Genomic DNA, 23473 nt, shown 5'->3' with positions numbered 1-23473 from the left:
CCTGCAAATCCACCACTGTCACATCCCATGGAGGAAGCAGGGCTGTTAATATGAATCATGCCCTTGGAACTAGGCTGCAATACCTAAATAATCCAATGGCTGTAACTCATACAGAAGCCAATTATCACCGGTGATCCTAGACATTTCTCCCAAGTTGACACTCTCAGTCTCTCATATTCATCAGCATGTTCACATTTGTTTGGTAGGGTAACAGTAACATAAATACCTGTAACTATCAGTAGTAGATTGATGTTGAATTAAAAAAAAAAAACAAAAAACAAAAAACATAAAAAACCCCACTGGTAAACTGACCAAAAAGACATAAAATGAATTTCAGCATTTGCCCTCCACTCACTTTAGGAAACCCTTCTCCTCTGTTTATTTTCTCTTCCTGCTCACAAGCTCCAGGCAACCCTCATACCGTGGTGTTTACATTCTAGTTTCCATCACCAGTGACATGAAAGAGACGCTTCATTCAGCCACACGTATCTCCTTGCCAGAAAGGTCAAGACAACCATTTACAAAAGAAGGTCCATCATTTTCCCCCACAAATCACCCGTATGAAGCCAAGAATTGCTCCATCCTGTGCTACTGGCTGCATTCAACAGCCGCACCTCATCACGTCAACAAGTGCCTGTGCCTCCCCAGGACCCGCATGACTGAAGGAAAATAACGATTCTTACCATCTAATGGTTTCCCGGCACGGAAAATTTACCAGTATAATGGTGACAGAATCATACACTGCGCTAGTTTAAATCTTCCATGAAGGGGCCTGGGGTGGGTGGGGTTTTCTGCAATAAATCGGGGGGTTGGCTTCAACAACTTTCATCCAAAAGAAGCCCAGTTCACCCCAAAACACCTTTTTTACTAGAATAAGAGGATTTTAGTGTTATGGCTACAGCAATTATAGTCTGGCTGACGCTAGTTAACTTGCTCACACAGACAAGTCCTAGAACTTTTCAGCAAACAAGTGATCTGGGTTTATACTTTGTACAGCCTAAAGCCAATATAGTTAACATTTCTTTGATCCTTGAGCTTCACACTTCAGAGCGCTGCGGGAGAGAGGAAGTGCTGCAGGCCTGGTAGTTTCAGGAACTATTAATTATAGGAACTCATCATGAAGGGCATTGCTAGAAGTTCACTTCAGACCATCTGAAAGCATTAGAGATAATCCGATGGTTTAAATATAAACAGCACAGTTGCTGTCACACAGTTGTCCAGGAAAGACAAGGTCTCGGTGCTTCTTTTTTCCCCCAGATTGACGAACTGTAAGGTGTCCAACAGGAAAGAAATTTACCACTGTATAAGCCCCTTTCATTAGCATTCCCTAGCATGCCTTTCGTGTTTGATCTCAAAGTAAATTGTAAAACACATCCATTTTTTAACTGTCTACTATTCTATAAATATTATGGCTAAAATTTTCAAAAGACTGGCTATTAAATTTAGTCAGCAAAGCTAAAGTACATCCTTGTGAACTCAAACCATTTTCAAAACAGAAATTCATCCTAAACGGCAGTTACAGTCTTTTTATGCAAAAAACCAAAAGTGACATTCAACGGCCCCAATTATAAAATCAATGAGCTATTAAAAATTATTTGTCTCCTTTTCAAATAACGTGTAAAACCACACAGCAAGCTATTGGTAGTAGCAGGAATATTAACTTAGTTCACTTTCTTATGAGTTCTCCACTGCCTAACAATATAAATATTTAGGTTTATATTATAGTGGTTCCCTGTAAGAATCAATTTTTTATTATGACAATAGTCACCGAAAGCAGAGAGCCCTTTTCACAGTCAGCTGAACGTCTAAAAAACCCAATAATGTAAGAAGTTAGATTTTACTTTTTAATTGGGCCCTCCAATGAAATACTGAAAAGAAACTTCCTCTTTAAATCCTGTCCAGGATAAAATCTAGAAAGCTGTAGCCCATCCTTTACCAGCTGCTTTTTCACTTACTAATTTAAGAACAACACTTCTTCCTGTTGCACACTTACCAGGAAGCAGCTATGCCATGAATGTGTTATAAACACTACGCGTCTCTCCGGCTGCACGACTTTCTGAAAAACAAGACAACCTAATGGAAGCGCTGCTCTTTATCATCCTCTACTTCCTGACCACATTCTGGTTACTTAATTCAATACCAAAGTTAGAGCCTGTGAAAGAATTTCACATCTCATTTTCCTTCCGTATTTCCCCTTTCAGTCTGAGGTCTTTGATGACATGCTGGTTTCCCTGGAAGTCCACTTTCTCACAGAAATGCTGCAAATGCAAAGGCAGGGGGATAACCAAACTGCAAAGCATCACTTACTGAAAACAATTCTTCTGGGGCACAGGAGAAAACAAATACATATATCCTACAGACAACATGACAGAAAAACTTCTCTGTACCAAACAGCAAAGTCTGAGCAGCAGAAAGAATGCAACCCCTCATCTGGATCACCAACACAGCATTTCAATGCGTGTCTGCATAGTTCAGAGACACGGGATGGTCCCTTCGGGGTGGCTGTACAACTGCAGGGGACCGCACAATTAATGTTCAGTTTTGAAGTTTCTACAGTATATCTGCTCCGTGTGCCCTGAACACCACAAAATGCTTCTCAGTACCCTACAAAAGGCAAAATAGCTATAGAAGAGGCTGTAATTCTAGAACACCATAGAGGGAGAGATGGAGCTTGAGGGCACTGCCTATATCCTATGTCTTTGCAATAGCTGTGTCTTTTTTTTTAACAACTGTGAAGTAACAACTTCTAAACGATCACAGGAAGCGGACCATGCATCACACAACGAAAGGGGATAGAAATATCTATTTTATCCTCCCTTTCCCCAGGGGGAGCCACTCATTCCCGATCCCAGATCTTGTAATCAGTTCCATGGTGAATGTGAGAAGATGGAGCTAGAACGGGGGACAAGTAAAATAAGTAGTTATTAAAGGGTTTGGGAGAAGAGCAGAAAAAACATACTACTTACCCACAAGACACCACTGGAAATGCTGAAGCACATTGTTAGTGCCAAATAAATATAATGAAAACAAACAATTTCAGCCTCCCTTCAGACCCCTTAGAAACTTCAATACTTCAAATCCAAAGACTCGTCTCATAACTGAACTTTCTATAGTCATTCTAGAATAAAACCTCCTGTGCAGCTTTACTAAACTCAAGCTTCAAACTGGTCAGGTTCTTTGCCCCACTGTCCTGTTCAGAAGAAATAGTGAGGCAAGTTCTTATAATTTCTTGTCTAAATTCATTCAAGACCAATTTATAATAACAATACCAGAAAAATTGGTTATACTTTAGCTAAAACAGTTCTTCATTGCTGATGCATACCCATAAGATTTATTTATAAAGAATAACTTTATCCTTTCTCAAACTTCATTTGACCAAGCTAAACGACAAAAGCTTTCTAATTTGCTCTTTGGAAGATAAGTACTCTGTAACTCTGATCAGCCTAGTAGTCTGTCTTTGCACCTGCTCCAGTTTAAGTCCATCTTTCTGTTCACTGTAAGGGAAGAGCATTGGACACAATATTCCAAATGAGGTCTCAGAAGGCTTTGTGAAATGCTATTAGCGTTTCTCCCTCTCTCTACAAAAATATCATATCTAATGCATCGTAGAGGCACATTAGCCTCTTTCACAGCTGCATCATAGTGGTGGCTTAGAGACATCTTAGTGGCATTATCACAGCACTTTACCTAATTCAGACTGCTACAACCATTAAAGCATCTACACAACATCCTACGATGTTAACAGATGTTCTTCTCATTTTAAATATTTGCATGTTGAGATAAAGACTAGCGTGACCTGTCTGAGACCAGACACTGGAGGCTCTCAGAGCTGAATTAGCAACTGAGACTTTCTGATTCTTAATCCTAAATATACAGCTCCAAACACTGGCAGCAAACAGATGAACTACACAGTGCACAGTAACAAGGGCATTACTGTTACTCCAAATCTCTGTGCCTGCACTCAAAAGCCGTTTCTAAATGGATGGTTATAGATGGCCACTTCTCTCCTCCACCATGCAATTGCATTAGCCTGCCACAGAGCCACACAGAAGATACCCAGAAAGGCCAAACCTCGACCCACCTTGACATGGGGGTGGCCTCCCCACCACTTGCTCTCATCTTCATGTCCTCAGCTGGAACTGAAAGTGCCTTTTTGTGGTGATCCCATCTAGACAAGCCTATAGGTGTTAGGCCACCTCCTCCCACACATACTTACTTGCTCCTAGTTGCCAGAGCAAAAGCCACTCAATTATAGCCACTTCTACCAAAGCTTGTGTTTACAACGATATATTCTCCTGAAAATTTTTTTCAGGATTCTGAATTTAGAATTTGAATGCTCTTCTTGCTCTAAAATTCAGAGCATACTGAAAGTGACAGCTCACAATAAAAAGGCAAAAACCCTAAAAACACAGGAGCACAAATTCAAAAAATAATGATGGACGAAGGAGCTGACTGGTATCACGTAAACAGCTTGGCAGTTCCTACACCACTTACTGTATTGCAGCTACTCACATCATAGTGTTAATTTCACAATCACAATCAAATACTCCTAAGGCTACTAATGAAAACCTATCTTTGTGAGAAGTTTGCCTGGACCATGAACATCACTAGAACTAGAACTAGACAGAACATGAATTACTTTCCCTTAAAGCTCGGGATCTCTTAATTGCCTCAGAAATGCCATCCATGTTTTGCAGTCACATTCCAGAAAATACTTTTTCTTCCAAGCAACCAGTAGAGCCAGCACTGTCCCCTGAGCTAAGACACGGGAGTCTTTTTCTGTAAATAAAGCCAGCATTCTAGTCAAGCAACACACTACCTCTTCTTCTCAGAAAACAAATAACCTAGTTATACTTGAACTTGGTTTCTCTTTTTCACCCATTATCACATGTATACCTTAACCATTTCCCGTTCAGGTCTGCAGTATGAGCTGTCCTCCACAGATGAAGGTATTACCGGTAAGGGAAGAAGCTCACAAATATCTAAGGTGGATGGGATGACTTCTCCTAGTACCTTGTGGTGTATAAGCCAGTGTCAGTAACAGTGCTGCACTAAAATGAAAGAGCATAGCCGTGCAAAGCCTCAAGCATTACTTCGTAGAAACAGTAGACTAATATAACGTGCTACATCACTTCTACAGGTGAAATATATATACCTTCTTCTAGGCATTTATGTTTTCAGGGCACTTTCATGCATCCCTGAAGGAAGGTATGGACCAGAAACAACTGAACTGACATGACCTAGCAGTTTACCGCTGGTCAGCCTAGCCGAGTAGGTTACAACATGGGGTAGATACTCCTCACAGTTAGCTAACTGCCCAGCAGTGGGGAAAAGAATAACTCCAAGGCGGCTTAAGCGCATGTCTTTTACTTTACAACTGCAGAGATGAAAAAGCCATCATGCAGCCAGTTATGCCAAGCCTGATGACGACCCATCTCATACGAAGTAACACCAGCATTTTACTAATCTGCAGTAGAGCAATTTGCCCCAGGCTGTAAAGATGGTTTTCTGTCCTCTGTGCCACACACACTCATCAGCTAGATGTGAATGTATCAATTTGGCCCTTTTGGTTTTGATAATGGAAAAGGTTACGCTTCACTGAAATTGCAGATAAATATCAGGCGCAATTCTGGTTAGGTTCTCCGTCTATGACACATGGAATATAAAATACACACACTTTTGACTGGGTGCATGCTTGACTTTTTCTAACAAAAAGTAAGTAATTTGAAAAACAGGACAACCACTGCCTGATGTCTGCAGTTGGGATCTATGTAAATAATATTTATATATTAAAATTTCAAAGGCATACAGTTTGCATGTATACAAGTACATACTGAAATCTTTGTATGTATATATGGTAAAAGAAACATTACAGTTTACAAGCAAAAATGAGCAGGCAGTGTTTCAAATTGACAATGTGGTATGGTATTATCAGGAAGGACAAGAATTAAAGTGATTTACAGTAAATTGCCTGTACTGGCCAGGGATGATACGCAGTTATGAGACTAAATTAAGGAAGTTTGCATTGCTGCCTTACTGTGCTTGATCCTTCAATTAATGTCTCAAGACTACTGATGGACCTGAGCACCATTTATTTTTGATGTTAGCATGAACGAAAGGTTGCCTAAATCACAACACAGCTGAACAGATTCAAATATCGTCAATGCTTCCATTTCTAGTCACTAAGTCCCACTCATCCCTTCTGACTTTTAATCTTTAGTATATCAAAACTATCAGAGTAAGAAAAAATTAAAGCATAGGTCCAACACAGAGCCTGTGCCTATGTTAAAATCAGGGAATCTAAAGCTTGTAAATGTGTATTTATCTACGGCACATTCCTTTCTAAGGGACAATGAAGAGTATATTGTGATGAATATATTTTGTGAATGAGGCACATAGGTATTCGTATGATGTGAGAGAAAGTATTGGTATGACACAGGATAAGAACTCAGCATACGCAAATGTCAGGTGGGATAATAACCTCCAAACCAGAAACAACACAGTGTAGTTAATGGCCACAGAAAGGAAGCAAGAAAATACAGGAGGAGCACTCAAAAATTTTACAAGTGGTCTTTTACCAGGTTTGCTAGGGGCATCACTTCAGTGATACTTTCGACTTGAGTTTCCTAACTTTGATCAATTTACAGTAAATTTAAATTTGTTCAGAAGATCAAAAGCAAAACACATAAGACCAGAATTACTTCCTTCAGTTTATTGTCTTGCATTTTGCACCAAAGCAACGGCACAGGCAATTAAGATTTCCTAAAACTACTCATACCACACACACGCATTGAAGTTCTCCATGCAGGGTAACCAGCTGGCCACTCAGATACAAGGCAGTGGACTATAAACTAGGTCTCCCATCTTTTTTATGACATTTGTGACAAAATATTCAGTATTACCAATTAAATTAATATCACAGGTGACGTTTGGCAAAGTTGCCCACATTAAGCGTTTGAAACCAAAGCATGCTGAACCTCTACACCACATTGATCCAGCCACTTAGGAACACGTTACAGCTGAGTATAGGGAAATACATTGGAAGTACAGGGAAGTTTCCACAGAATAGAGTAGCTGATATTTAACACACAAAGTTGGATGCCGAGATACAAAGTTACCTCTTTGCGGAAAGATCAGTAGAAATATTTGCATAACTCAGAAACTGAGTGACTCCTAATATGAATTGGTTGGACCTAAATACCTGCTGATGTAGTTCCAGCCAAATGGTGCAGTTATTTTTTGTTAGAGCGTGAGAGCCAGGGTATTAAACTAGACTAATCTAAGGAAAAGCACGAAGTATCAGTATGGAAGAATAAACATTTTTAACATACAATTTTATATTACTAATGTAGGACCTACTAATGAAGAAATAAAATAATAAAGAAAAGGTAATTTCATAGGAGTTTGAATGTATGCATATTTTATTTAATAGACTCCTGGGGTGCATGTCAGACTAAACAGCCCAGTCAAGACCTCTGAAAATTAGTCTAGACACAAGAAGAGGCATACTCTGCACAGTAAGAAAGACTTCTGAAAGGGTTTGAAAAGAAACACTTTGGAGAATTCTTATTGTTTCTGATAAGGCACATAGAAGTGCTTTCTCCTGAAGTAATTCTTTATATAAAGATAAAACAGATTTAGAAGCATAACTGTCGAACACCTTCACACTTCTGAGAGCCAACGATTCTGCTCATAGATTTCTTACTACATGCAAATGAGTCACTATTCACCTCAGCAATCTCCATGTCAGTAGAAATGCTTATCTGAGCAAGTTTCACGCATGCTTTGGTGTTTGCAGGATTAGGTTTTTGGTTTGTGGTTACATGACATATGGGTCAAACATCTATTAAAAAAAAATACTGGCCAGAAAAGGTTATGTTATCTAGCTACAACAAGACAAAAAGGATGCAAGATTCTAGTTATTTACTTCAGGACCTCTACGCCTCCCTGATGACCAAGCATTATCTTAAACATCAATATACAACAATAAAACAACCAATGCCATCTGAAATTAGTGCAATTAACACTAATGCATCTCTTACAGGTATTAAGTTCCCTGAAAACATCGGTAAATAACTTAAGAAACTTACACACAGAAGAGCTTTAAAAAGGAGAGATTTCTAATTTCCCTGAAATGTCACCTGCACTACAGACTACTGGCTAGATGCTGCTCTGAGTCAATTCCACCCAATCTCAGATACTAAGTCAATGTCAGAATACTAACGCAGGCATGAAAGATAGTAAAAAACCAAGTCAATGTATTGTTTTCAGGTAAATCCTGTTGCGATTGGGAAAGGCAAATGTGAAAATAAAAGACAGCAGAAAGACTCACTCCAAATTACTTCACTGCAGGATACCCACATTCATTTCAACATACAGAGAACACCGAATTTTTTCAAGGAAAACTTACTGAAGTAAAAGCAATTACCAATGATACAGTGTTTTTTCCATTAAAATTTCTTCTTTTAAAACCTTTGAATATTTTTAGTGCATTATTTTTAATAGATTTTTTTTTTCAGCTTTGGATTCCCATCTTGTAAGTTTCCTCCTCTCAAAGACACAGAAAAGAGAAAGCAAGCAAAATGCTTAGAAGCAGAGTAAGACAAATTTTAATCAAGGGTTTAAAATTTCTATTCTATTAAGTCCCAAGGAAACTGGGTCTTTTCTTCTGTCTTAAGCTATTTTAACCTTTGCAGGAAGTATTTTCACATGTTGTCAAAACAGTCCTTACCAAAATATTTACAGTCTAACAGGCACGTTGACCCCATCCAGTTTGAAGGAAAGAATGGGTTAGTTGACTTGTGTGCAACACACAAGCAGAGATGCCAACTACACCTGCAAAAAGGAAACCAAAGAAAGAAACCCCCTTATTAAAGTGATGGTATTAGCACGTGACATTACAGTTTCAAAATAACAAGGGGATCTTCTTCACCTCAGAGAGTGCATATATTGCGGTTAAGATCTTACTGGGCAAGTAGAAACGGAGAATTCCCCATGCTGTCTGATACTCGGCTTTCCACGCATTTTCATTAATACTACATCAAAGTCCACGTCAGCTAAATGCCTCTCCAGAGGTGCTGCAGAACTCCACTGACTCCAGGTTTCACCTTTTCCTGCTGTGGCCCCGATTTTATAGAGGACGGTCTCGCAAAGAGCCGCAGTTTCTCCAGTCACCTACTCTGACTGCAGGTGGTTGAGCCCTGCAAGACATCGTCTGCTGTTCGTTACTTACTGGCTCTTCAGAACAACAAAACTACAGCCAGGGAGAGTATTTGGAGAGAAAATACTCAGGGCAACCTCCCAGAAAAAGGAGTGAGATTTTGAATGTTATATATTAAATGAGCACTGCTTTACATATTGCAGCACCGTTGATTACCAAGACACAGTATACGTTTATATGGGATCAGTTTAATCCCAAATGGAAAGGCAAAAAGGGAAATATGAGGTACCTGTAAACATCATTAATACTAGGGGCTGCAGCATAATGATTATAGACTTTAAAAAAGCAATAGGAATTCTGGCCAAAAGAGCTATTGTGACACAAAAGCTTTTATTTTCACATCAGGCCAAGTAACAAGCATATCTTTGTCTCACTGCAACATATACATTGCATGTGCATTCCTATATTTAGCCATCCTGTGCACTATAGATTAAAAGAAGCAGTCAGATATTAATTCTATAAAAGTGTAATTTTCTTGACCATAACATAAAAATAAACCAAAACAAGCCACAGTGAAGAGGAGGATAGGTTTTCCTCTTCCAGTCATTTAATTCTTGTTTCCTCTTTTCCGACTACAGGCCTTGACAAAGGCAGTGTATTAACCCATCACTTCGAGCGTAAGCTCTCAGTTGTTTTGGTAATGAATTATATGCCAAGGACTCAGGGAATCTTGGAAACTGGAACACACACATGAGGTTTTTGCACCAATCTTCTCTAATTAGCAACTCTTGATGGACCGACTGCATGCAATTTCAGAATGCCAAGAGCCTACAATATATACACGATACACTGAAGTGACGCAGGGATACCGAAATTGCTAGCCCTGGAGGGCAGAAGCTAAAATATGACCTGATTCAGACACGGAGTTCAAATAACAGGTAACGGACAGATTTCTAAGGCAGCTGAAAACTCTTCTTGCTGCATGACGACCCTGCTAAAGCCCAGAACCGCTCACCTTGGACAAAATCTGACACAGCAGCCTTCTCCTGTCTCGGCCATACCCCAGCAGCAGGGACGAGAATACGTGGAAGCCAGGGCAGAGATCCCCTGGGCCACTAAACTTTCGCTACATTGCGCTATCTAAGAAACATATCCTAGGGGTATAAATTAAAGTAAACCTTAGGCCACCATGAGTTACAATTACTAAGGAAAGTGCACAAGAGGAGTTTGCTGCCTGCAGTCGTGACTCCCCGCCTGATCCAGCTAGCCATGCCTCAGCGGCAGGGAAGCACCTTATGTCTATCACACTCATTTTAAAGGGGAGATCAGAGACACAAAAAAACCAAACCAAACTTGAATGATGCTCATTATGACCTACTACTAATTTGAAGATCTGTATTCAAACTTCTGAAACTTACAATAAAGGTAACATAGCCACATTTCTCTTTAGGAAGATCAACAAGTGAAGAAATAGCATGTCTCCCAACCTTAATCTGTTTCACTATGCGACACTTGGAAGTTCTGATTTAATTGTAAAAAATGCTGCTGTCAAATCTGTTTTCAGTAACTGCTGGAAACTTGTTTGTGTACAGAGGACAACCCATCTTAGATCCCCTCAGCGTAGCAAAACCAATTCTTCATTTACTTGCTTCTTTGTACCTCTCTGATTTTCACTTTGCTAGTGCTGGCCCAGCACAGGGATGTTTTGTTTATTCTGCGGTGACGGCCCTGTTCCCACATCACATGTAACTCCCCTTTGGGCCAACAACCCATAGCAGCAAACGCAGCTGAACAGCAATTGCTGTGCCAAAGCATTCTCCACCTCAAGATCTCTCTACAGCTCCGGAGGGAGAGGTTAGCTTAAGTATTCCCATGCCTCTGTCAACGAGCAGCATAAAGTAGGTGCTTGTCCACACGTCACCAACCGTGGGGGCCGCCCACACTCACAAAAGTTCCAGCACTTTCACCAGGGTTTCCTTAGTGTGGAAATCAAGGTGAAAGAGCTGGTGCGTGTTTAATTCCCATCTAATACAGGCCAGGAGGTAGCTGGAATGTGAACTTGGCTACCACCTCACAGCTTGGTGACACTCCTGGGTCCACTGTCTTATTGCAGGAATTTCTTTCCTTTATAGTCCATGCTTGCGTGCTCTGCTTACTTATATTTTCACTCCTGTTTCCTCCCTAAATGCACATCTGTTTTTGGTGCATAACTTCTTAATTGTCTCTTTTAGTTCACCACCTTGATGTCCTGTTCCTTGCCAACAGGAATGATTATTCCTGGCCAGTGTTTTTAGCTTCCATAACAAGCTTATATTTCAAGTAAGCATCACTGGAGTACATTTGATTTGCTGAAGAAATGGTCCTTTTCGGTCACTGAATTCAATATCTCCTGTCAGAGGCAAACACATCACACATTTACCTTCCTAATACATGTTTAAAAAAAACCTAAACTCTCTTATTTTCAAGATTTTCATCTAGAGATGGCTGAAAAGGCAGTGCCCAAAGCCATCTGATATTAGGTCAATGAGCTCTCTGCACCGTCTCCATTTCAGTGCCTCATTGTCAGTAGCAACAAGAGCTTCACCAGAGAAAAATACTGAGAAATGTCAAGAAACATCTCAGAGCAGACTGTCAAAAGAACTCTTTATTAATGAAGGTTGTTCACATGAGTAAACCTGTAAGGTATTCAGCAGCCAGGACAGAAGGAGAAAACACACATGCGTACTCTGAACACTTCCCAGGCAGGAACACCGATTAAAACTGTTTCATAAATGCCGATGGACCTACACCACAAAATCTTAGAAGCAAGTAATACTAGCAAAATTCTAATCCAATCATCAACAGTAACAAAATATATGTTGTACGTTTTCAACCCATCAGACACAAAAGTGAATTTTATAGCCCATCAAGTAACAAAAAACAGGTAGCAGCCATGCAGTTGAAAACAGAAGATAAACAGAGGCTTAATAGACATGGATTTGAATTTGCCTAGAAAAGCATTTCCCTTGCTTTTTCACAACTGTTTGTTTTGAGTGGTGATAAGTATTTAAATATTATTAATAAAAAGCCATTATTTAACTGACAGTTATGAAATCATACTCTGAATGTAAAGTCTTTGAGACAAAATAATTCTGTCCTAGCATGGCAAATGCTTAGTTACTAGTGAACGCACAGAGCAACAACAGAACACTTCATACTGAGCAAAGTTTGGAATAGTATCATTCTGCTTCAGTAAGAATCTAGAAGTAAAAAATGGGATATTTAACAAGCTATGCAGGATTTATTACCTTCGAGATGTTACTCTAATTTGCAAGATATAATCAGGTTTCCAAGGAACAATGCTAAAATGTAATAAAGGATCCAGATCTGATTCCTTGGCAACTCCTTCCATTTAATCATAAAAACAAGATAAATCCCTTTTACCAAAAATGAAAAGATGGACTAGGCAGATAGGAAACAAATCAGTTAAGTACAGACATCAGAAACTAAAGTATGAGATGGCATACAAATCTTGTGGTTGACAGAGATAAATCTGTCAGATAAATTCAGAAGAATTAGAACTGACACTAAAACTAAGGCTTAAGCAGAAGCTAGTACCAGTGCACAACAGGAAGACTGAAGGAGAGATGTTTCAGACTCGTCTCCGCTTTGAAAATCCCCTAGCTTTATTGATTTGTGTCACCACTTCATCATCATTTTTAAAATAGCGTATTTCAGAAAATACTATGTTCCTATAAGCTGGGATTTTGAGAACTGACGTTATTTGCATTGCCTGACAGTGCATTCTGAAAAATAACAGTATTCCAGCATTCCTGTGAAATATCGCACATACCAAGTTCAAAGGAGACCTTACATAACACAGAATAAGCAAATGCAGTGCTGCGAAGACAAACTTACTTTCTAGCAAGGGATGACAGCATAGTCTTCCTGCAGCTCAAAGTAAGGTACTCCTGCCTCATCAAATAAGGGTAGTATTTTCTGTGTCAGAAGTGCTAAGCAAATCAGGAGTAATACACAAATTAATTGTTAATTAAATGATTTGTGAGCCTGTTGCATCTTCTTTCTTCTTGGGAGAGCAGCAAGGTCAGAGAGTCTTGGACAGCTGCTGCTGCCAGTGGTTGCCAAAGAGGTGTTTCTCCATTCTCTGCAGACCACTGAAATGCGCCATCCTCCAGCCACCCTCTTCCCCACCGAGCCTTCACAGGCAGTAGCGCACGCATCAGCCAGTCCTCGCTCCCTCTCAGACGTGAAATATATCTAATGATTCCTCTGTGGCTTGGAGAGCAAGAGGGCAAGAATTAACAAAGCAAGGAAGTTACCAACAAATTACGCTAATTCAAAAAGGTCTTTCTTGCCTTATGCTTAACCATCACAAAGGAATACAACACAGCGGCTACCACAGTTACTAACTCACTTTGTCATTCAATAACGCCCTATAACGCCTAAGGACGAAGACATGACAGATTAAATGTCTGAAACAGTTCCTCTCGATACAGTCTGAGCATCAGGGGAGACGAAGGGAATTTAAGAAAGGCCCCTTAACAATTATTCAGCAAAAGGGGAAAACCATCAATGCGTGCCGAAAAAGAGTGAAAAACTAATGTTTATGTTGATACACCTGATGCGATTACAAATGAAGATTATACATTCAGCATTTTCTACCTCCTCCTAAACACCACCATTTTGTCACAAGCGATGAGGTATTACAGGCTCAGCATTTCAGCGTACCACGGGGACTAACTAAAACAGCACGATGTAATCTGTGAGATTTGCCAGACCAAAACGGGTACCTCTATATTGGACAGTTTCTTCAACTATCCTTCAGGTGGGGGACCCATTTATTCATTTCTTTGCACGCAGCTGGTTGCCAGGTGATATAAAGCAGCACTGAACACAAGTATTATTTATCAAGTATTTAAAAGGCCAAAAACTGTGCAATAGCATTAGCGGATATACTGAAAAGAATGTGTTACATAAAGAGTTAATGCACTCCTCCCCAACTACCTCAACTTATTATCTGAAGCAATAGCCTTCCAATTATTGCAATATTTAATTCAGTCTCAGAAGAAAAAAAAAAAAACCACCACATGCTAAGATTTTTTTTATGTGGTGAAACTCCTCCCTGTACCAGAGATAATCTTTAATTCAGTTCAACATACTGTTTTCATTACAACAAGCTACAAATTACTTCCAGCATAATAATAACAGGTAAGGATTATGTTAAACCATATTCTCAGCTGACGGCCTAGCCTTCCGTTAAGTGGTGTCATGACTTTCTCGGAATAAATTAACCCATCCGGTATACATGTCAACATTTTATATCGAGAGAACCATGCTGTAAATAAAGCATTACAGAAGCACAGATCAGCAGTGACTCAGCAAAGGTTTAATATTGATGCAAATATTTCTGGTATGAAAAATAGAAGAATGCTGTAGGTGTGAAGAACACTTCTGTGAAGAGGAAATGGGGCAGGCTGATACCTTAAGACTTAGGCAAATGTTATATTTGAAGAGAATGCAGAAAATGATACAATTGGGTTAAAACCTTCGAGGCTACTATTTTTTAGAAAGTGAAGCAGGAAGAGAATACACAAGAAAACCAGTTTCTTAAAGAGTTTGGTCTAGGGTGCTCACATATGTTTGTTTATATGTGTGTGGGTGCATGCATGTCCACGTGTCTGCACATACATGTATATGTGTGTGCTTGTGTGTGTCCAGAAAACACCATTGGCTAATCATTTAAAATAGCTCGCGAAAAAAAATAAAAGTACCTTCCATTCTCTCAGACTCATACTCCAAAGAACAAGGGATAAAAGCTGCTCAAAAATGTTTATACAGCAGTATAAGCTTGTGTCTTCCCAATTCCCCAACACACTAAAAAAGGCAGAAGGAATAAACAAAATTTAAGTATTCACAGCACATTCAGCAAAAATACAAAACTTCCATATTAGACAAAATTCAGGCTAACACAGTATACCAAATACTATCAGTAGACTTTACTTAAAAGATCCTGGAAAAATAAATAATAGATCGCAAGCACCATTATTAGTGAGAGGTGTTAGACACATAGCTCAGCCTTTTGCCTTGGGAGCTCAGGGGCAGAGTGATGGGGCCCTTCCCTCCCATGGCTTTCTGCAGGAGAAAGGGAGCCAAGGAGCTATCGGCAGGGTCACCCAGGGAGCCGTGGGCTGACACCTACGCCACCACCCTGCAATTCCCAGGGGAAGTCCACCGCGTAGGATGGAGATGAAGGCTGAGGAGCAGAAGAGGAAGGCTGCCTAACCTAAAATGACTCACTCAGGTAACAGCACTGGAAAATACAGTGGAGAGTACCTTTCCAGCTAGCAGCCCAAACCCAAACTATGAGAAAATCCCAAAGCTGAAGCTGAACAGATGCTTTGAAATCCAAACTGTTCTGGGTACCTCAAGGCTATTTCAGTTAAGTTAACCCACCACCTCAAACACAAAGGAAGATGCAGAGCAGACAGAGAAAAGATGCAGCTATGGGGTTTAAGAACTGAAAAGCCAGAGATTTTCACCCTGCATCTAATTCAGTGGAGGGTGCCACCACTGACAGAGCCCAGTTGCTCTCTGGGTTGCTCGGCTCTTCCTCACCTGCCTCGGGGCCCGCAGCTCCGTGGCCGCAGCGCAGGGGCGTAGGAAGGGAGAGGAGAAGCGCGGGGCAGATCAGTCAGACAACTCCTCCCTCCCACACACACCCCGAACAACTTTCTGTTGGTAACAGCGCTTCTAACGGGACTCCCCGTCGGGCCATGTGCGTGCTAGTCATCGAGAAGTTGGCTACAGGGATGTCCCTGCTGATACCAGTCTACAGCAACAGCGGGATACGCGAAATCACAAACCGAGAACGCACCGCCTTTTGTCCCTGTCCTAGAGCCGTGCCACATTGCTAAGGACTGTAGAGCTAAATGGGAATTAGCAACAGCAAAATGGATCCCAGCTATTCCCCGTCTGACCCAGAATGGCTGGCAATTCCCCCACAGTCCCAACCAAAGCAGGGAGGCACTCGCACACAACTTCCCAGCCTTTTAGAGTAACCAGTCGTGTTTCTACAATCTGCTCGCACCTTGAAGCCTACGAGCCTCAAGTGATGCACAAAAAAGGGCAGGGTTGGAGGGAGGAAGGCAGAGTGATCACTATCTGCGTTTCCTCCATTCACTACGCCAGTCCTAGATCAGCTGGGGTTAGGTTGCCTTAAACGCACAGGAGGACAAGACCCACAGTGGCACGTAAATAAGGATTAGAATGGATTACAGCTACCCAACCCTCAACCCTAAGAAAGCAATCTGGATCACCCAAACTCCAGCTACTTAATCTCAGGCATGTCTTCCTCTTCAGTCTACAAATTCTGCCTGTACTTCCAAGGCACGCTTAAACATGCACCAGCAGGCCTGGGGAGGCTGCCGGCCCTTCCATCCAAGAGCAGACCAAGCCTTCTGTGGTTCAGCGCTTCCCACTGCCTGGTCCCAGGTGGCTTCTTCTGCAGTAGGCGAGCTTTTCATGGATCACTCTTAGGAGATATTTAACACTTCTCCTCAACAGCAAAAATAGCCTCAGCATTTACATGAGGTATGTTGAGCAAATTTGTGAGGGACAAGCAACTAAATTTTTAGACGATGTAATACCTACAAGGGAAGTGAGCTGACTATATTATCTGGATAAAAGGAAATGCTCTAATTGACCTTCTAATTAGGATAAAACAGTACAAGTGACTAAATGATACTCTGAACTTTATCTCTGCAAAAAAAAGGGGGGCTACTAATTTAATTTTTGCAAGTCACTTGTACATCTTTGATCGCTGATTTGATATCCCTTGACAACATAATTGTATCAAAATTTAATTAATTCTTTCGATTACGTGTATATCAATTAATTGCTGAGTTTGGTCAGGCAGCTTCTGCTATGGGAGATCTCTGGGATTTATTTATCATTGGTCAATAAAAATGTTACTCCCAAATTCTTCTAAAACATCGATTATTAGTGACTTGTATCAGAAACTTTCTTGGATTCACTTCAAAGCAGAGAATTGCAATTGGGCTTATTTCTATTTTATCTTCTGGGAAACTGATAGGGCATTTTTTCCTGGATAAGAAGTTCTTAACTACGGAGGTGAGTCACATTAAATTTTAGAGTAGCAAGGGAAAAACACAGCTCCAGATTCAGTACAGATTGTTGAAAGTTCTAGCTACAGAAAGAAGTTGAAGCTAGCGTGGGTTTCCAGAGCCCCAGTCTTCACAGTGGCAATGATGTTTGGTTTGGTTTTAGGGGGATTTTTTTGGTTTGTGTTTTTTTTTTTAAGATAGTTATTTAGCACTTAGGTGTGGTAACTGTGCCATACAACTTTGTAGACATACTTCTGTACAGAATTAAATAGGATTTACAAAACACACTGCAGAATATTCTAACGAAGCATGTCACTTCAGAAGTCACCGATGTGGTTTCCGTCATTCCAGATTCACCCATCCAAGGTTCCCGACAGCCACCTCACAGCCCGTATGAAAGTTACGGCACGTGTCGTACCAGCCTGGTCTCTGGCAACACACACCTCTCCACACACCGCTACCTCGCACGGTACAAAGGGACACATTACAGATCCACGGGGCTAGGAGTACGGACAGCAGAGGTTAGAGTGCTCATAAGCAGGACTGATTAAGTATAAGTCTTCCTGATTTTACTTCGGGGGGGAAAAAAAAAAAAACTCTGTGGTAATTTTTGGTTTTGTCTTTCACGCGTGTATTTGCATAACTGTTAAGACTACAGAATAGCACTAGCAGTTGCAAAACTTACTCTCATACAAATATTTTTAAGTGGTTTAATTGTGAGCATTATCTTGACATGTATTAAGATAATACCATTGCTGCATTGTCACTGCTGTTAAAATCCTTCATATATATAAATCATTATACAAGTTTTCACTGTCATTGTAGAGACGCTAAGTATTTCCTTTTTACGTTGAGTTTCACATACATGGTCTCTTGCAAAATGGTATTTTATTTATCTTTCATAACAAAGTACTGACTGAGAGAAACTGGGGGGCTTCAAAATTTTGTAAGATCAGGTTGGACCAGAAACAAGAGATTCATTTTATCAAATTACCTTAGTTTTGGTCCAACGGGTAAGATACACAAGGGGCTTCTATCAGACTGACAGATTTTATAAATTTCAGCAGCTTGTACGAATTCAGATGTATTTGGCTGAAAAATTCAACACAAATCCAGATTTTCTGCCTAGAAATTTTAGGTAGCATTGTTACAGAATGCTAATTTCAGAAAATGTTTATAACATTTTCAATAAAAGTTCTGAGTATCCTGCTTCTGAAAGGCTTCTCTTCATTAGCTGTTTTTTTTCCCAGAGTTTTTGTAAGTCATATCTGTTTCTATCTTGATTTGTCTACAACTGAAAACCCCACTGTAACTGTGAAGCATACTTATCTTAATTTAAAAAGTACCTGACTGATCATTCTAAAGGTACAAGGAGCAGATCGCAACAGCATGATGTTACCTAAGCAGATGAGGTATCTTTTCTATCTTAACCAAAGCAAAATGCAATTCTCATCAGCACTGAACAAACCTACCGCATGTGAAAAAATCATGTTTGTTAAAACACTGAACGATGCTTACCATTAAGCATATGCACAAGTCTCTCCCCTGTAGTGCTAACTCTATCAAAAAAACAGAAACATTTGACTTAAAAATTGACCTCTTTTTTGTAAGAATATACTTTGGTTTTCTTCTAACCCTCTTTGATTTTTGAACTCTTCCTGTGCATCTCTAACAGGCACAGCAGTTGCAGGGCTGCCATTTTACAGAGTGCAGTAACCTTGCTTCCTGCTGCAGCTGTATTCTCTGGCTACGCAGCAGAGCTCCCCGTTATTCCCCAAATTTCTCACTGGGTAGCTGTTTTGCCAACCTTACATTTGCCTGTAGCCCAGATCAGCAGCTAACTGCACCCACATGCATCTCTTGCCTCTCAAACCATTTCTGTTCCTCCTGCTATGGCAAATTCTACCCAAGCCCCTTTTTTTCAGATTGAGGACAGATGAAGTAAGGTCAACGTCTCGTCCTTTCTAGATGTGGAAGATGGAGGCGAGGCGTAACACAGGTCCAAGGCTTGTTCATCTACACTCCTATGCCTGCAATCAGGCCTGAGGAGGTAAGGATTGGATGGGGAGAAAAGAACGGAGCAGAAATGAAGAAACTTGTTTTTCATGAGAGAGAAAGAGTAAGAACTCCATTTTCCCAAGTTGCTTAGACTGGCTGTTCTCCCTCTAGTTAGTAAGCAAACGGGACACAACAGCTAAATCAGAGAGGCACCTTCACCCTTTTCGCTCCATCTGTAGGGCTGGATGAAATTCACGGGAAGCCTGGAGCATCTTGTATCATGGCGATACTGCCAGCTTCTGCAAAGAAGCAACACCAGATAATTCGCCAAGAGGGTAAGACTGATTTCCATGCACGATGTTTTAGTGTGCTTTGCATTTTCCTCAAATCATTTCTGCATTCACAGACTGTAAACAACTTGATATAAGCATACTTCTTTTTTGGTGTGGTAGTCCATCTTCATTCAAAAACCCATTTGTGATAGCTGCACACAACTACATACAGTAGCATTTTTACAGGTAAATCGAAAGATCGGAAAGATCAAATTTTCCACGAGCACTTAAACCTGTTCTGCCAGTGACACTTCTCTTCAGCACTCAGAGGACACCGTAGTGCTGAAAGTGCAGTCCTTTGGTTCAGCCCCTACTACTATTACTGTGCAAGGATGCACGTACAGCATGTTATTCTCCATTTTAGGATGAATGGATCTAGACTATGGGAAGATTTAGGCTTCTATAATAGCCAGGCTCTGATGGCCTGTGTTACATAATGCTTACACAATAGTACTTTCAAATTTAAAAATGAGCCTTGCATGTCATAACTATGGAAATTTTACACATTGCTATCATCACATAGATTTTTGTGATACTAAGTCAAATGACTTTCTACAGAAGCAGGCAATGCATTACAGGATATGACTTAATATTTAATTGTACATCACGGAGGTATTCTGGAGTAGGGATACGTTTGAGGACTTCATTTTGAACTAAGGATACAGACAAAACCTCAGCAAGCAGAAGTTTATGATGCTTTGCCATTGCCACACTATGTTATTTCTTAGTAAGTTCCCTTGTTGTATTAGCTCTCTACGCTTTAACAGGACCACCTGCTAGAAGGGGCTGAGGAACCTGTGAACAAGCTGGAATAATTTTCCTAGAGATTCCTGATAACTGAACTGCACCTATACAACCAGCAGGGATGGATTGCCTAAAGCCACTTCCAGAATTAATACCGTTCACTGTTCAATCCACTGGGCCCAGATAATAGCGTGCATGAGACTAGACAAACAAAATTAGAAGTCAGATTTTTTTGAAGTGCTGCCTAAAGCAATAACATCCACAGCTGTGCGAAAGCTACACATACAATACAAAACAATCTATTTTTCTCTGTAATGCATTTTAACATGCGGGACACATGGAAATCGCAGGACAGCTTTATTTCCTTGTGAACGCTTATCTACAGCACTCATAAACATACCAAAGAGGCTCCATGGTACCTCAGTTCATAATGGAAGCAGATAGGTTTTAGGAAAAGGTATAAAGAAAGATGGTGTGTGGTACCTTTTGCTGCTAGGAATATTTTTTTTTTTAGTTATTATTTCTGGTATAAATGCAAAGTAGTTATTCAACACCTATAAAATGAAAAATCAATCATTTTGCTGGTAAAACAACTGTAAGTACATCTGGTTAAAAATTTTGACAGAAGAACATTTTCCATCAGTATATAGGAAAATAAATGTTTTTTGGAGCATATCCTGCAGAAATTTGATGGAAGAAATGCAAAAATAATTACAAAGAGGTATAATGCAAATTAAGTTGAAATATATATATTACAAAGCATACTGTATTTTTAATAACTTGATGTCATACATGCTTAATTTTGTAGAAATAGTCCAAGCAAAGTAATCAACACAGTAACTGAGACTGATAACTTGAATTAAAATGGAGCATTTTGGTTATTTCATTTTTAGTGTTGAATTTTAAAATACCAGCTTTACATTTCAAGTCATAAAAATAAAATAGAATTAAACAAAAAACAACAAAAAACCAAAAGCCCCAAAATGTTACCATTCCCTGTGGTTGGGATCTGACTGAATTTGGTTTAAAGAACCACTTGAATTTTAAAATGAAGGCTGAGGGGAGGTCATTACTGTCCCTGGCCCTATCTCTGCTCCTCAAAAAAAGTAAGGATGGGAAGGAAGTCACAGGATAACATTCTGTATAATAAGTCATGATTTAATCTCCAAGCACTTTGAGATTTAGGATAGAGGTTTTAAAGAAAATAACGCCATTAAAAATAGGATTCATTTCATCTATGAGGATAGCCAGCTGACAGGGGCAAAATTAGAGTAACAACTACATTTTGACCGAAAAAACACCAAGAGGGAAAATGGAAGAGAAAGTATACCAAGAGGAAAGACGACAACAATTATATACGATGCAGTATGATTGGGTCCTGCCATTTTCTTCATATACTGCTATAAATCACAGGAGAGTTGAGAAGGTACGTCACCCTCCCTTCCCCCCGGCACACATCTCACAGGAGGATGCAGACTGAAAGCGACAGGTTAGTGCTAAACAGAAGCAGGATAGACGCCTAACTGTCAACATTAAAATGTATCTGCATGTCAGAAGTTTTGTCTCAAAATACATACAAGCATCAAATGAATTCTTTACATCCGAAACTCTGCTGTGGTCTGAGAACATTAAAAAGAGGGAGAAGAAACAGATTCCTTTCTGGATTTTTCTGCCCCCCTTCCCCTCAAATAATGATACAGGCTCTGTGGAACCTCCCTGATATCACTCTGTATCAATTTAAAAATCTGATGGTTTACACTTATATTGTTCAGGTGTGAAAAAAAACAACAACTCATGAGTGGAAAAAAATAAAGCCATATTAATGCAGAAGTATTATGCAACTGAATATAGCATTTTAGAACAGACTTGTGCAATTACCTGTAATACTAATGAACACTGACTGTTGTGGCAAGTGCACAACATTCACATTTAGAGCAAACTTCAGTCAAGTCCTAAAGAACTTCTACACACCCAATCATCCACCACCTATCTATACATGCGTGAGAAAATTTCCCCTGATCACATCAGACAACATTACTGTACAGTTCATATTCTGGGTTTGTTTTTTTAAAGTAACAACGGCTAGAAAAGAAAAAGGGACCCTTGTTTCACTTGGAATGAGTTAGAAAGGCTCTGAAAAATGACAGAATTCTGACAGGGTAGCAAAGTAAGTTCAGGTTTCATCAGCCACAACTTCTACGTCAGGCTGCAGGGCTGAACGCACAAACTTCAGCACTGAATTGGATCATCTGCCAAACACTTTTATAAAAACATGTGATCTCAGTATTCTTATAATTTGAAAGACTATTACCATTTGTAATTTGCTTGGAACTTTTTTGCTCGGTTGTTAAGAGTTCAGGAGAGGCTGAAGGCGGGACCTGGTGTTATTTGCTTGTTGGTACCACAAACAGTTCTGGTTTTACAGCTCTCGCAACACTGGAGTTCCAAGAGTTCACATATACGCACACAGCATTGGGATTAGTGGGTTTAATTTCTTGTCATACATCTACTGGGACAGTGGAAGGCTTGAGGGTTTTGACATTAAAAGACTGACCTAATTAAAGTTGATTCACTCTTCCCAGGTATAGAGTAGCCAAGTTTTGAAGCACCACACCCCATCATATCATGAGGGTGGAAGCAGACTGCATCCTTGGAACATCTGCTGACAAGTTTATACCTGAAAAATAATTCATTTGACATAGGATAGCAAGTACTCTGATATCCTTGAGAAAATTCAAATTGAGGAGGATTAGTCAAGCTCTGTTTATATATATATATTTATGCATTAATATGAAAATTGCTTACATATGAACTTTCAGATCTTATTTCCATGCCTTGTTCCTTTGGTTACAGTCCCATCCTCCCCCTTCCATTTTTGGGTTTCACTTATTTTTCCTGCTTTATGTAACCATGAGCACTTTGCTTGAAAACACTATATTGTGTACTGCATTAATTATTTAGTTCATTATTTGCCTCCTGCTACTTATATAGGAAAAGACAGTGCATAATGAACATTTATGCAAAATCTACAGTAATAATTTAGGTGTTGTATTACTTCTTCTTTAATATATATTTTAATGGTAAGAAACAGCAATAAAACTTTTCTCCAACATCAG

At 39.8% G+C, this 23473-nt stretch overlaps 1 long non-coding RNA gene across 2 annotated transcripts in view; it reads right to left on the bottom strand.

The window, feature by feature from the left end:
• Positions 1-23030, bottom strand: part of LOC118451717 — a 79763-nt gene extending 56733 nt beyond the window's left edge. Inside the window, exon 1 of one of the 2 annotated variants that reach the window (XR_004841268.1) lies at positions 22912-23030. This is a non-coding gene — a long non-coding RNA (uncharacterized LOC118451717). Of the gene's footprint in view, positions 1-1993; positions 2060-22911 lie in introns of those variants that run through there. The other variant, XR_004841267.1, reaches the window with a different exon arrangement.
• Between the last annotated feature and the right edge of the window lie 443 nt (positions 23031-23473).

This window comes from Egretta garzetta, unplaced genomic scaffold (assembly GCF_000687185.1).
Source record: "Egretta garzetta isolate BGI_Z169 unplaced genomic scaffold, ASM68718v1 scaffold222, whole genome shotgun sequence".
Lineage (NCBI taxonomy): Eukaryota > Metazoa > Chordata > Aves > Pelecaniformes > Ardeidae > Egretta > Egretta garzetta.
Note: the sequence above shows the minus strand (reverse complement) of the source record. Positions and strands in the feature narration are given on the sequence as shown.